Source organism: Coptis chinensis, chromosome 8 (assembly GCF_015680905.1).
Source record: "Coptis chinensis isolate HL-2020 chromosome 8, ASM1568090v1, whole genome shotgun sequence".
Lineage (NCBI taxonomy): Eukaryota > Viridiplantae > Streptophyta > Magnoliopsida > Ranunculales > Ranunculaceae > Coptis > Coptis chinensis.
The window spans coordinates 20,180,584-20,196,049 of record NC_141463.1 but is presented as its reverse complement, the minus strand read 5'-3'; the positions used below and the strand labels follow the sequence as shown (position 1 = coordinate 20,196,049).

The 15,466-nt window shown below is 37.6% G+C and overlaps 1 long non-coding RNA gene across 1 annotated transcript; it reads left to right on the top strand.

Annotated features, from left to right (window-relative positions):
* The first annotated feature begins 7,053 nt into the window (after nt 1-7,053).
* Nucleotides 7,054-10,259, top strand: LOC147480429 (uncharacterized). The gene is made up of 3 exons (XR_015206567.1): nt 7,054-7,197; nt 7,362-7,454; nt 9,900-10,259. It is a non-coding gene; the product is annotated as an uncharacterized LOC147480429 (long non-coding RNA).
* The last annotated feature ends 5,207 nt before the right edge of the window (nt 10,260-15,466 follow it).

The following is a 15,466-nucleotide window of genomic DNA, read 5'->3' as shown; positions in this document are numbered from 1 at the left end:
TTTCGTTTTCCATTAATTATTAGCTTCAATTCTTAGATTTACTTATTTGTCATTATTAGTTTAAATCAATTATTGCATGAGTAGTTTCCATTTGAGTTTAAATAAGCAAAGTTCCAATCTTTTTATGATGTCTAGTTTTAATTCATATAGAAATGATAGTTTGATGAATCAAGGCTAAACCTCCATTAGATGGGTTTGATGAAACCTTGATGAAAACTTGATTGTATAGTGTAGAATCGTTGTAAGAGTCTATTCCACTCTAGAAGGTCGTTGATTCGCCATGAGAATAGGTTGGACTTCCTCACATGCTAATTATGAATTGGTAGGAATGCCATGTATAATTAGGGATTAGAACGACCAATTCTTACCGTAAGAACGTAAGAATTGGATTACAACAATCTATGCTAGTTTATTAAGTTGGATTCAAGGTGGATTCAATTCCCCCTTAATTCTTATTCTAGATTCAAACTTTAGTATTCTGTAGCATTTCGTAGTTGAATCATTATAATTCCATTATCTTGTTAGTATAAATTGCATCGTAGAATAATTTGTAAAACTCTCATTGACTTTGGTAGGATTGATAGTCGTAGAAAACTTGAATGTTAAAGTACTAGGAGTGGAACGAATCTTCTATTCCAACTCTACTTCAATAGTATCGATAGTATAAATCTTTGATAAATAGTATATGATAAAGTTTTAGTTTTACTTGCGTTTGAATTACATCGTTTATTCGTAAGTAGAGTTTTATTCAATTTTATCGAATTATCATTTACTTGCTTTCATCCCCACAGACGGCGCTACAAGATGTAGGGGAATTTTCGTGTATCCCCTGATCTTCCTCTGTGCCTTGTGATCTAGAAGCTTTTACTGAGTAGAGAAGTGATGAGATGATTATGAGTTTAGGGTTGAACCGCCTGGCGGCTGCCTACGTATCTCCTTTTTTATTTAGGAGAATCAAACCTTATCTTGCGTAGTTCCTAAGAGCGAATCCCTATGGTTTATATATGAAAAGCTTTGAGAGTCCTAGGGTTAGAGTTGTCATCACCGCTTGTGAGTTCCCTACCATCTTTGGACTCTACCTTCCTATTAGGAATTATCTTCTTATGGAAGTCTGAATCTAGACCATATCTTATAAGATGTAGGTTTCCTTCCTGATCATAATGCCCCATCATATATGGAAAGATTATATCTAAAAGGTAACTCTTAAAGATATTCCATCACGATCCCTTCCTTATCATCAAAGATCGCCCTCTTCAGTTTCCTTATGTTCAGGAACTGTCCATATCGATTAGTTCCTAACAACTTGGAGAACTATTATGTTTAAAGGCGGTCAGTCACGTGCCTGACACATGTTCACTAAAGACTCGCACTAAGCACGAGATCACTTATTCAAATAACTGATCCAGTGGTCCTCGTCTCATTCTAGACATCTATAGTCTTAGGTTATTTCCTATACACGTGTCATCTATCCAATGACGGGAAATCCCCTTACATGTGGTAGCCTAGGGGAAAGATCTTCTGGCATCATGTCAGAAAACTTGGCTAGTAGTTGTTGCACTTCTGCTAATAAATCGGAAGTCACATTGCTAGTTACACTGGTTCCATAAGGCATTAGAGCATAGATTATAGCTCCACATTTAATCTTAACTAAAAATCGGGACATAGAAAGTAATGTAGTACTATTGGCTAACAGTGCAAGAATGGGTCATTCCCGACGAGGTGCCAACACAATTTTCTTCCCTTTCATGCTGAGGGAATATGTATTTTCCGCCCATCATGAACAACACTGCGATCATACTGCCAAGGTCTATCTAATAATACATGACATGCATCCATACCTACAACATCACACCAAGCATTATCAAAATATTTCTTGCCTATCGAAAAAGAAATTAGACAGCGCATATCTACTGTTACCTCAGTGCCTTTACTCAACCATGACAATTTGTATGGCTGGGGATGACGATCCGTCTTCAACTGTAATTTCTGGACAACTTCTTCAGACACTACGTTCTCACAACTATCACTGTCAATGATCATTTTGCAGGCTTTATCGGCAACTGTGTAGGTTGTGTGGAAGATATTGGTTCTCAACCAATTGTCTCCTGATTCACACTTGGGAGTTAGTAGACTCTTATGAACGACCAGATTCTCACAGCCATCTCCATACAACACATCATCTTCATCATCGTCATACTTAGGCTCTCTCATCTCCTCAGTGTTGTCGGCTATACTTTCCTCAATTAAGAGATTTTTATCCTTCTGAAAACTAGGAGGTTTCCGACAAGCATTTGATTTATGACCCTGTTCACCACATCTGAAACACCGAATAGTAGAACTAAGATTACCTGTCAATGGTTGCTGGGCTGGACCAGGTTCTTGAGGGCGAATTGGTCAACTTCTGGGCTCCCCTTGGAACATTGGTCACCTGTTCTATTGCTTCTCGACAACAAGTGCACGCTGGTATGCCTCAGAAACGGTCCACATTGAGTGAAGGATGAGGACATCATGTAGGAGTTGGCGTAATCCCCCTAAATACCGCGCCACTGTTTGTTCGTCTGTGTTAAATAAATCATTATGGACAATCAATTGATAGAATTCCTCTATATATTCATCAACCGATCTTGTGCCTTGCCTCAACGAATGAAGTCGTTGGAACAAGGTTTGAGTGTAGCCAAAAGGAAGAAAGTGACCCTGCATACTCTTCTTCATCTTCGCCCAATCAGTGATCTTGGGCTTGCCTTGCCTATGACATGACCGCTTCAATTGTTCCCACCACGCAGATGCTCAGCCCTTGAGCTTGATGGCGACCAATTTCACTTTGACACGATCTGGAACTTCCTTATAATCAAATATACGCTCTAGTTCATTCAACCAATCGATGAATCCTTGCCTCTGCAAGTCTTCAATCATGACATTCTGAATGTTACGATCACGGTGTTGGACTTCCTCGTTCTGAATCTGCCCACGACGACCACGACCATGCCCGACCAACAGCCATTGAAACTGATGAAATCTAACCCCAGGAAGATGAAAAAAGCTCTGATACCAACTAAAGCCAAACAGAATAATGATTATCCTGTAGGTTAGTAATAACAGATAATAAACATGGAAGAACACAAGAGTTCTGCCCTAAACATAGAGAAAATTGTCTCTAATGTCTATTAAAGTTTAATAAAATCAAGAATGATCCAATATTAGCCTCCAAGTTGGACTTTATAGCTGTAAAACATTCTAATTCCGAATATTATTCCTACTAAAATTAACTAGATAATAACAGAAGTAATCTACCAAAAATTTAGCCCAAAACGGACTCAGATTTATTTCTGAAACGGTAAAAGGAAAAAAAAAATCTAAAACAATAAATTTGGAAGGGAAAACAGTAGATTTTGACCTCGAAAATGGCTACCACAGAGCGTATCTAAGTGGTGACAGCATGCGCACCGCCGAGATCTTTCCGAATTGGAGTCACACGCCTGATTTTGACAACCGTAGCCAAAGTTATGGCCAAAATACCAAAACACTTACCCAATTAGAAAAATATCACGATTATTTGTCATCTTTGCGCTGATCCGCCAACTCATGATACTTTAGTGCCATCAAAGTACAATCTGTCAACTCAGCATCATCTAACTCGGATCCTGCCTGCATCATATACACTGAGAGGGGTTATGCATACAACGAGGTTAATTTAGCAGGATCACTTAGATCGTGGGACTAGGGGTGGCAATAGGCCAGGAAGTGACAGGATAAGAAGGTTCAAAGTCATCATTCCAAAAGAAGCAAAAGACGATATCACGTCATCATTAGTCATTCAGTCCTGCACTCTGGGGTTCCTGCAGTGACTGGTGATACGCCCCTGTACTGTAACTAATGATCCTATATTCCTATAAGTTGCTTCTTTCCAAACAGACGATTCGTTTGCATATTATATATTCTACTGAAGTGTAACTTAAACAAACTTCTGTTCGTCTAACCGAACATCAAAAATTTGGCCAAGATATGTCTCTATGCTCTGAGAAACTTCACTTTGCTCCTAAATCATCGCAATTAAAAAGGGGACTCACCTTGTTGTCTCCTGTTATATAAAAGTATGTCGACCTGTACTTAGCTTTTACGCACTAGCAATACACACTAGTTATACGCCCGTAATTACATGCTTATATAAGTATATGTATGAAGTAAATGATGCACATAGACTTAAAAAAAGGCTACCTGCTAACTATGGATCTTCAAGTTTTAATAAGGAGCTCAAACCATTATCTTGAAAGAGAGAAAACCCCACACACTTTCTAGTTTCTACTATGTTATGGTTAAGTAAATACAAGTCGCCTGTGTGAATGGAGTAGACGCGAGAGCAGTAAGCATGTACTAAGTAAATGCAGCTGCAGCCTGCTCCTACGATGGAAGATGCTATGTGAGCCCGAAATCAAACATTTTAAGGACCCCAGTACACAAATACGCATTTTCGTACAGGAACTACCCTACCCCTCTAATTCCAATAAGTGTAAATTAATGGAATGTTTTTTGCAATCTCTCAAGTACCAACTCTAAAGAATTTCATTCCAAACATATTTGTGACACCAACACATTTATTTAGCTTCCTTACATGGATTAAAGCATCATGATAGTAATCATCCTTGAACACTAAACAGTGATCAGTTCTAACAATAAGGATATTTGGCTCAAAAAATGCATTATCATCACGTCATTTTGACACTTTCAATTCCATATCTTGATCCGAAACCTCCATTGGAAGCTATTCCCCTAGGTATGCGTAAAACACTATTAAGTTATTTCTTTCACTCATTGCATATTTTTCTGTAAGTTATGTTGTTGTGTATTTAATCTCTAATGACAAAAAGGTAGTTCAACATATCTGACTCGTGCCCATTCATCAAAAATCATTTCCAGAATCAGATATTTTCTGTCAAAACCATCTTTTTATATTTTACACCAAACGGGGTTTACAGATATGCCCCATTTCATTCTACCAACTAGGCCACTTTCAACAAATTTTTGAAACAGAGGCTATCTTTTTAATTCATCATTTCATCTTCTTCGGCAAAGAGAGTACTCGAATTCTTCACATTCGGAAAATTTTAGTTATCTGACATCTCGTGATCCTGTTGAATTTTACCAACAGCTTTGACGTAGTAAAAGTAAAAGATATAATGAACTACCTGTCCTAGTTCAACTAGTTCAGTCTGTTCCATTAATCACACATTCTGACTGGGCTATCGAGCAGGCCCTTTCTATCTATATTTGCCGAGTTCCTCCAGCAACTTTGGTGAAGCGGATTGCTGGAACAGCAGCTTGCAAAAGAAACTGTTGTAGCAATGAGGTTGCTACAACCCTGCATTTAAATGATTTGGACTACTTGATTGAATGCTTGGAGCAACCTTTCCTTGAGGTTGATCATGGCTCTTACTTTCTGTGCTGGGGCGATTGGGCGGTCAAGGCGAAATAGACAACTGCCTAGGGGCGCGTCAGGGACCACAGTCAGTAAAGACCTTTCAATTGTCGTCGTCTTGATGCCTCTTACTTTTTGTGCCGTCATGATCATATATAAAGAAGATTGCAGCAATGCTGGAGAAGGTGCAAGATAGATTCAACTTTTGCTTTTCCCCGGTCAATGTTAGAGACCCAAAAGCGATGTTCCATCTGCAAAAGTTTGCTCAGTCGTACAGCCAAAACCTCCCCGGGTCAGTATACAAATGGGAATGCCAAAATATTCTGCTCGTAACAATATGGAGCTCTTGGATCTTGAAATTAAGCATCAAATCTTGTCCATGTACTTGTGGCTTTCATTCCATTTCAAGAGGGAGACATTCCCGTATGCAGAGAAAGATGCATCAATGGCAATAGATTTCAAAGTTTTGTCTGTTAACATAATCCCCATTCCTCATTTATTTTTCTTTCATTTATCTGTTTATAGAATTTTATTTTCTTTAACTTAAGTTGTCCGACTTTATCAAGGACTCACTACAACAAAAAGTAGCAGCAATAGCGACCACAGGATAGCCTACCTCATGGGCACGCTATTTCCACCGGCAATAATAGCGAACCTAACCTGCTCGCAATTAAAACAGTAGCGCACGTAACCTGCCCGCTATTTCAACTCTTCCCAAATAAAAAAAATAGGGTGCCGCAAGTGAAACCAAAAAATGAAATCACAAGCACAAATCACTCCCCGGGTTTCCAAACTTTTGAGACCAGAAAATCGAGAAAGAGGATTGCTAGCGTCCTCACCTTTCAGGGGTAGGACCATCCTATCTCTAATTAAGACAAGAAAAGGTGACCAGAAAATGTTTAGACCGGGTGGTTTTAAAATCATATTTTAAGTGGAGTTGACTTCATATAATTAAACAAGAAGCAGGAAAAACATAAATGGATTAACACCAACGAGATTCCAGAAGACAGATAATGGATTTTTTCTTTTTGATGTTTCAACTTGTCTTCTTTAAGTTGTTTTAGTTTTTTTCCTCTTGTTTATTCTATAACAATTATCAATTTTCTTGTAATAAATTTTAGCCTTCCATATTTAATCATATTCTTCCAAGATTCTCTTTAATTCATAGTTCTTCCAAAAATATAATATTCTTACAACAATAACAATCTGCCCACCAAAGCATCTGAAAATTGAACAAACAAGAAGTCAAATAAATGAAATAAGTAAATGTAAACCTTGAAAAGGAATAAAGGAAGTGATTGCTCTTTTATGCCTGACCAGATCCAATAGGAAAAACAAAAGAACCTTACTCAGATGGAATTCAAGCGATAACTGGCGGACGGTGCAAAAGGGGAGATCATCACCTTACCAGTTCTGGTGGCCCGTATTTGAGACTTGGGAGAGGGGCACTGTACTTTTGTTTGGAGGAGATGACAGTGAGTCAACTCACTTGTTGATATTTGGTCTTTATGGAGAATCTTTCGGTGGATGAAAAGAGAAACTCTAGGAAAGGTCAACAAGTAAGTTCTTTTGTCACATATAGAGGTAGAATGGTCCTACCCCTGAAAGGGGTGAGGACGCTAGCAATTCTCATCGAGAAAACCCATAAAATCAAGTGTCGCTATTTTCTTTTTCCTCTTTTTCACTCTTTACCCCTCACATAAAATCGAGAAAACCCATTTCTATTTTGTCTCAAAAAAACAGGAAAGAGAAAACTCATTTCTCATAAGCCAAGCGAAAACGAGGCGAGTGAAAATTAGGGATTTCAGATTTGATTATTTGGGATTTCAATGGTGATAAATTGATAATTAGGGATTTCAGATTTGATCATTTGGGATTTCAATGGTGATAAATTGATAATTAGGGATTTCATATTTGATCATTACTAATTTCTTACTTTTTTATGTAGATCAAATTGAATTTCGAGGCAGATCGATCTGTTTCTTCATTAAATTCGAGGAGATTTCGAGCTGTTTGTGTTGATTGATTATCTGCTGTGTAGGTAATATACATATTTCATATTTATTTCATTTCATTATTGATTTCATTTGGTTATTGATTTCATTTTGTTATTTTGATACTAATATTGCTAGTTCAAACAAGAGTAGTGAGAGCATGTTTGAAACAGTTTAACTATATGCTTAGTATTGCATGGATTCATTGACATTGGTAGAATTGTTAGTTGTTTGAACTTCGAACTTTTGTTTGTTTGACTTTGAAAATTGAATAGAGAGAGAGAGAGAGTGACGTGAGAAGATGGACAAGGAGTGGATGTCATATGACAGGTAAAACAACACCTTGCGTCAGTACCTTCTCACTTCTTAAGTAGTTAGGTTGTTGATTCCTGTTTGTTACTTGTAGAAACACCAATGAGTATAAAGTTGGGGTTTGAGAGTTTATATTGTTCGCTAGGAGGAATGCTTTGAAAACTGGAGAAGACCTAGATAATATCTTATGCCCTTGCAAACAGTGTAAGAACCTAAGGCGTCAGAGTTGTGAAACTGTATGGGATCACCTAATAATTAAAGGGATGAATATGACATATGATACTTTCGTCTGTCATGGGGAGAAACCAAATAAAGTCATACCAAATTTTGAAATGTCAGAAACATATAACTTGTGTAGAGCTGCTTATATGGAGAATGAGAGGAAATTAGTAATTGATGATGATCAAACCAATGATGAGTTTAAGAATTACATGGAAAATGTTGAATCACCTTTATATCTTGGTTGTACAACGTACCCGAGATTATCAATGATGGTTTTATACAAACTTAAAGCTATCGCTGGTTCGGGTCTAACAAAGAGTTTTAATAGGCTATTGGACATATTGTGTGAAATGCTTCCAAATAACAATACACTACCGATTCTCTATATTAGGTGAAAAGGTTACTAAAGGAGTTTGATTTAGAGGAGAGGAAAATCCATGCTTGTGTGAATGATTGTGTTCTTTTAGGGGTGATCTAGAGCTTGCAAATACATGTCAAAATGTGATTATTCTCGATGGAGTAGATAGATAGATCGATAAGGTTTATAAGAAAGTTCCGAAAAAGGTGTTGAGGTACTTTCTTATAAACCTTATCAGTCTTGTCATCTACTTTCCATCGAGAAGTGTTGAGGTACTTTCCTATAATTCCAAGGTTTAAGAGGATGTTTGGGTCGGTTGAGAAGGCTGAACTTTTGAGGTGGCATTTTAATAATAAAAGTAAAGATGGCTATATGCGCCATCTGGTGGATTCCTTTGCGTGGGACAAAATCAATAAAAAATGGCATTCTTTCTCAAATGATCCTCGAAATCTTAGACTTGCTTTGGCTGCTGATGGAATGAATCCTTACCGTGGTCTAAGTTCTAAGTATAGTATTTGGCCAGTAATGCTAGTGATATACAACTTACCACCGTGGTTATGCATGAAAAAGGAATACATGATGTTGGCATTATTAATACCAGGGGATAAGCAGCCGGGGGATGAAATAGAAGTGTACTTACAACCACTTATAGATGACTTGCTTGAGTTGTGGAATAAAGGGGTTCAAGTTTATGATGCATTCACCAAAAGCTTTTTTTAGTTTGAAGGTAGTTTTGATGTGGACTATAAGTGATTTTCCAGCTCTTGGAAATTTAGCTAGATGTCTGAGCTTAAGGGGAAAAAACATGTCCCTGTGTGTGCCAATGAAACCTATTCATCTTTGGTTGCCTTTTAGTAAAAAGTTTGCATACATGGGACGGTAGGAAATTTCTTCCCAGTAACCATCCTTATCGGCAGAAAAAGAGTTGGTTTAACGGGAAGAAAGAACTTGGAGAAAAGCCAAGTATATTGGCTGGCACTAAAGTTTTTGCAAAGGTTGAGAACATTCAAAATGATTTTGGGAAAGTCAGGATAGGAATGAAAAGAAAGAAGAAGTGTGGACACATGTGGAAGAAGAGATCAATTTTCTTCGACTTGCCGTATTGGGAGGTAATAACTATCTTCGATTTGTATATAGTCCATATTTTTTTTTTTTCCTAAGTTTGTAATAGATTTTCATTTTGCAGTCTGATAAAATAGTTCTTCATTCTGTTTTTCAGCATCTAGTTTTGTTACACAACTTGGATGTGATGCATGAACAACTGAATTGAATGGCAGTTCTAAATGTTACTCAACTAGCTAAATGTGGGGGGTGGTTGTTGAGATATGTTTGATGTCGTCTATCTTACTAACCCTTCACGTATTTACCTTTCGAGCAGAGTATGGGATTTGGGAACTCACTAAATTGCCCTTATGTATCACGATCACGCCATCACGGCCAAAACAATGTGTAGATAATTTTGATCGTCATTAAATTAGTGTAGATAATGGTTTGAGCTTGAATTTATATGGTTTAAGAATATGAAGCATATAACCAAGAGGACTTTCAATTAGTGCAATGGGTATTTGCTTAAGAGCTCTGTTTCTTGTTTGGAATGCAGGTTGACCAATTGTGGTGATATGTGCTAGAACTATAGGCTGACCTCTGTGGAGCTTGTTGCTTGCTGACGTTTTAGGTTGACCCACTTCGGTGATTTGTGACTTGCTTGAACTGTAGGCTGACCTCTATGGAACTTGTTGCTTGCTAAAATTTTAAGTTGACCACTGTGGAGGTTCGTGGAAAAGTGAAGTATTGTGTCAAGGAACATAGTTGCAGATACTGTTAAACATTGTTTTTCAAGCACCGAAAAGCATTTGAAAGTCAGATTTTTGTTGTTGTTATGATTGTAGGATATATACATATGAGTGTATAACCATATATTATGGTCTTAGTGATTAATACAATTAGAATTTGAGTTTAAGTTATCTTTGCAAATATTTGAATTCCAATATTTGTAGTGAACAGGGTAATTCAGAAGCCACTACAGGACAAAAAAAAACCAAATAACAAGTCAGTGATAGCGTGCAGTGGAGTCATCTTATTAATGGCTTGCACTTTAAGCTATAAGTGGTTCAGCAGCCATAGCTTGTCAAGGATGCTATGTTTGACTTGGCAGCAAAGATAGCAGGAGCTTGCACCACAACGCTATTATAGATCTTTCATAGCTTTCTTTGGAAGCTATCGTTGCTATCTTTTGTTGTTGTGACTGGCCTTTTCAAACAACATGCATTCGAGAAAAATTGTGACATTATAAAATCTTCATGTGTTATTTGTGAGCACAGGTCCAAGGTTATAAAATATTTTCAACAGGCACACGTTTTTGGCAATGGGCTTGCTAGAGCCTTGCATTCAGAAGATTTGTACTACTTGATTGAATGCTTGGACCAACCTTCTCTGTAAGTGAACTGGGCGGTTGTGAACATTTACGGAAAGACAACGGCCATTTTCACTTCGGACCCTCTCGCTATAGCATTTACGAAGAGGTTGGTAGTACTTACTTTCTGTGCATTCCCGGTCCCACTAGTACTTTAACTTGGCTGGTAGGTCTAGGCGAAATAGGCAACTTTCTAGGGGCACTTCAGGAACCTCGGAGGCCTTTCCTCAAATTCCAATTCATTCAATTTAGTTTTAAAACAATGAAGAATATGGCAAAGGCATTACAAGGATATGAGAGCAAGTCCAATGGAGGGCTGCTAAAAAGGGTTGCATAGGCCTTTTAGCAGGCCCAGCCATATTTAGCGGTCCAAAACAAAAAAATTATTCCAATCACATTTTTTAGCAGCTGTTAAGTTCGGGAGATAGACGGAGATGGCATAAACTTTGCTGTCTGTACACTCCAAACGCTATAACGTACAAATCTCTTATCAATTCACTCCTTCAATTCCTCAATCCCTCACTCTTCTTCTTTCCTCACTCCCAAAAACCAAAAACAAAAACTAAATAGGGCCATCCGAACATAATTATTATGAACATTAGAAAAATAAAAGAATATAATGAGAACATTATTAGGAACATTATTAGGAACATTAGACAATCCTTCAATTGATGAAGCTATTTTATTATTCGAACTTTTCAAAGGTAAACATAACATTAGGAAAATAAAATAGAACATTAAAACGGAACATCAATCTTCATCCTTGTCATTTTCATCTTCATTCTCATCATCTGCCTCATCATCTTTATCTGCTTCGTCATTATCCTTTTCATAACAGTACGAGTCTCGAAGCCATTCATCATCTTCTTCTTCTTTTTCTTCTTTTTCTTTTTCTTTGTCTGTTTCTTCATCTGAATACTCACTGGTAGGGCAATCCAACCAGTGAGGCCATTCGGGGATAGCCATGAAAGCAACTAAAGAAAGGAAGAAATATGTGAAAGGAGACATTGTTTTTTTTTTTTTTTTTTTTTTAAATTATTTATAAAACACAAGTTAATCTCATATAGTTTGAGGATGGTTTTTATATAAGCAAAAAAAGTTGTAAAAACGATGAAACTTAATAGTGATTAGCAAGAAAATTATGAAATTTAATGGTGATTAGCAAGAAAACGAGAAAACTTAATGGTGATTAGCAAGAAAGCGAGGAAAGTTATGGGAATTAGTGGAAAATAAATTTCTTGGTTTCTCAAGTTTTGCGTCTGCCAGGTACAAACGGCAGAGTTTCTACCGTCCGTCCATTTAATTAAAACGGGAGACAGACGACATAGTTTCTGCCATCTGTACATAAATAACCAACAGACGACAGAAACTATGTCGTCCGTATCCCGGAACTTATTATGGCAACTGCTAGCGAAGGTCTTAACTTTGGATGGGTTTTTGACTCGTTCTAAATTTAAGACCCTTTTAGCAGCCCCATTGGAATGACATGCATTTTTGTGGCTGGAGTGCTATATTTGCCTTTAGCAGTCCATATAGCCCCCCCATTAGACTTGCTCTGAGGGGAAACTTTAGTGGTTTTGGTTGGAACTTGGAACTCCGATACTAACATGATAGAAAATGATCCACCAACAGTGTGGGAGGAAGCAATAAAGGTAATTACATTTTTTTTACCAAGTGTTCTTTAATTTCATGTTTTTATTTGTTTTAACTTTTAACAAATATATCAAAAAAGTGAGGCACTATATGATTATTTTTAGAAGTAGAGAAAGAACATGAATGTTACATGGTTGTCCAAAGCATGCTAGTTGTTGGTGTCTTGTCCTTACTTTCTAAACAATAGTAATTTCTAGTAAGCTTGTTAGTGCTGATGTAGTTTAAGCTAGGTAGTAGGAGCTAAGAGCATCTCTAGGTGCTAGTATAACCTGTGTTTTTCTTCAAATTTGAAGGAAAAGTTCAAAATTTCTCGGAATTCCATCTCTAGGTGGCTTCAAATCCGATCGCATCACCTACTTGTTCGCATTCTTGTTCGCAAATTTGGCAATTTGGATGCGGATGCAGAGCGACATTGGTAATGTCGCCCCAATTTCTTTTTTGACTTTGACCAGCACCACGCGCCAGTGGTACTATTGCGCGCCACTCCTAATGTCGCGTGGGTTGTTTTGGAATTGTACATGGGCGACACTCAAACTATCGCGCGATAGTGGTAATGTCGCGTGGATTGTTTTTAGCTAATGGAATTTGCGACCACCTAGAGTTGGTCGAAATTTGCGACCAGATTCTTCAAAAACTTTCTTCAAATTTGAATAGTATACTACCACCACCTAGAGATGCTCTAATCTCTAAACTCTATCGTATACTATAATCTGAAGGCTGATTTATACGGCCAACAGTATAACTTGTTCTAGGTTATTGATATATATCAATTCAGGCATACATCTAACAAAGTAAATATGCACTTTCGCAGGCCAATAACAAATCCAAGATGTGCAAGGATAAGCCACTACCAAGGTTATTGCAATGGGTCGAGGTGCTTGGTACGGTGACAACGTTGCATGTGGCAATATACAAAAAGACGATGTTGTAACGGATGATGATGGAACTGGTCCTACTGACATGGATATGTCATCACAGTCCCATGACCCGTTTCTCGGGGAAAGTAGACATATAATAAACTTGGAGGATGTATTTATCTAGTATTCAAAATAGAAATAAGAATGTAATTAGAAACTTATCAATGAGGATTGTGCTCGGCACAATTTCCTTAAGACGAAAAACGCCACCGGTATGGTTACTACCAGCCTCAAGCGCACGCCTCCCAGGATACAACAGTGGAAGAGCAAGTCACCAGCCAATGACAAACTTAATAGAAACTCTCAGAACTCCAAACATCTTTTTTTTTAGGAAAACCATTTCGAGAAGCTTTTTTTTAAGTGTATTTGATAGAACAAAAAAACCTTTTTCTTATAGAACCTACACTCGCGACTGAAGGCAAGAATCACTCCACTCCAGGAACGCAAGTGCGAGAAAAGTGTGATTTGGTTTGAAAGACCAAAAGAGATTTTTCTGCAAAAACAAGCCCATTACCTTGCACCCACACCCAATTGGGTAGATTTTGACACCTTTAAGGTTTTCTGGAGCTCCCACCTCCCGAGAGCCCCCAAACCAAGGCAGCCTTGTGTACGCACGAGCACCTCCTTATATCTCTCTACACTATCCCTCCATAAGGACACAAAACAATATAAACTTAAGAGACTTAAGTTTAGTAACCAATGTGGGACTAAAACCCCCCACATTAGAGAGTAGTTAAAGACATAAGGTCATGGGTTCAAACCTATAAGGACATAATTTCATTCAAGTTTCCAACAATCCCCCACATGAAAAAAAAAAAAAAAAAAAAAAAAAAAAAAAAAAAAAAAAAAAAAATAAAAAAAAAATAAAAAATAAAAAATAAAAAATAAAAAATCTGGAGTATGAAGAAGTTATGAATGGGCTGAAGGTGTCATTCTATTTGAACCTTCGCTTGGTGTTTGTCTGTTGAGATTACTAGTTGACCAATGACCTTAGTCTTGAACTGTTCAACATTTATGTAAGCCAAGTCAATAGGTAACACACATAACTTCAAAATCATCATAGAGTTCCCTCAGATGTGCTCGTATAGCCATGAGCTACCCAGGATTCATGAGTGCTATAGAGAACAAGCCTATAAGTTCTCATAGGAAGCGGCTTTACTTCCTCACTCATATAGGTGCCTCTATCAGGATTGTATTGTATCACTACACCCCACTGGAAAAACCAGCTATAGAAAGCATTAAGAGTATTCACTCATCTTTGAAAAAATACAGAAGGTACTACTACATCATAGAGATGGGTGCAGACTTTTCACTCTAGGTGTAGTACCCCCACAAATCATGCAGATAACTTGTTACCCCATTGAACTTTGATCCTGGGATCTCCATTCACAAAGGTTGGGTGTCCGTTATCAGTGATTTATATAAATAGGCTTAGTCTTTAATAGACTTTAGCTCCATCCCCCTCGATGTACTAAAAACCAATTCTCTAGCCAGGCCTTTAGTTAAAGGATCAACTAAATTTTCTTTTGACCTCACAAAGTCAATAGCTATGATCCCATCTCTTAAGAACTGTCGCACAGTATTATGTCTTCGACGAATATGTCGAGATTTCCCATTATAGGAATTATTTTTGGCCCTCAGGATAGCAACTTGGCTATCACAGTGAATAGAGACAGGTGGAACAGGTTTAGGCCAAAGCGGGATGTCCATAAAAAAAAATCCTGATCCACTCTGCTTTCTCACCAGGTTTATCTAAAGCTATAAACTCAGATTCCATAGTAGAATGGGCAATGCAAGTTTGCTTAGATGATTTCCAAGACACGGCACCCCCTGCCATAGTGAACACATAGCCACTAGTGGATTTAGATTCCAGAGAATCAGCAATCCAATTTGCATCACTGTACCCCTCAAGCACAGCTGGATATCTGTCATAATGAACACCATAATTTGATGTATATTTCAAATATCTCAATACTCTGATAAGAGCATCCCAATGCTCATTGCTGGGATTAATGGTGTATCTACTTAGTTTGATTACGACGTAAGCTATGTCTGGTATAGTACAATTCATAAGATATATGAGATTGCCTATAACTCTAGAAAACTCTAAAGGAGATACACCTAATCCAATATTTTTTGTCAAATGTATACTAGGATCATATGGTGTTCTGGTAGGTACACAGT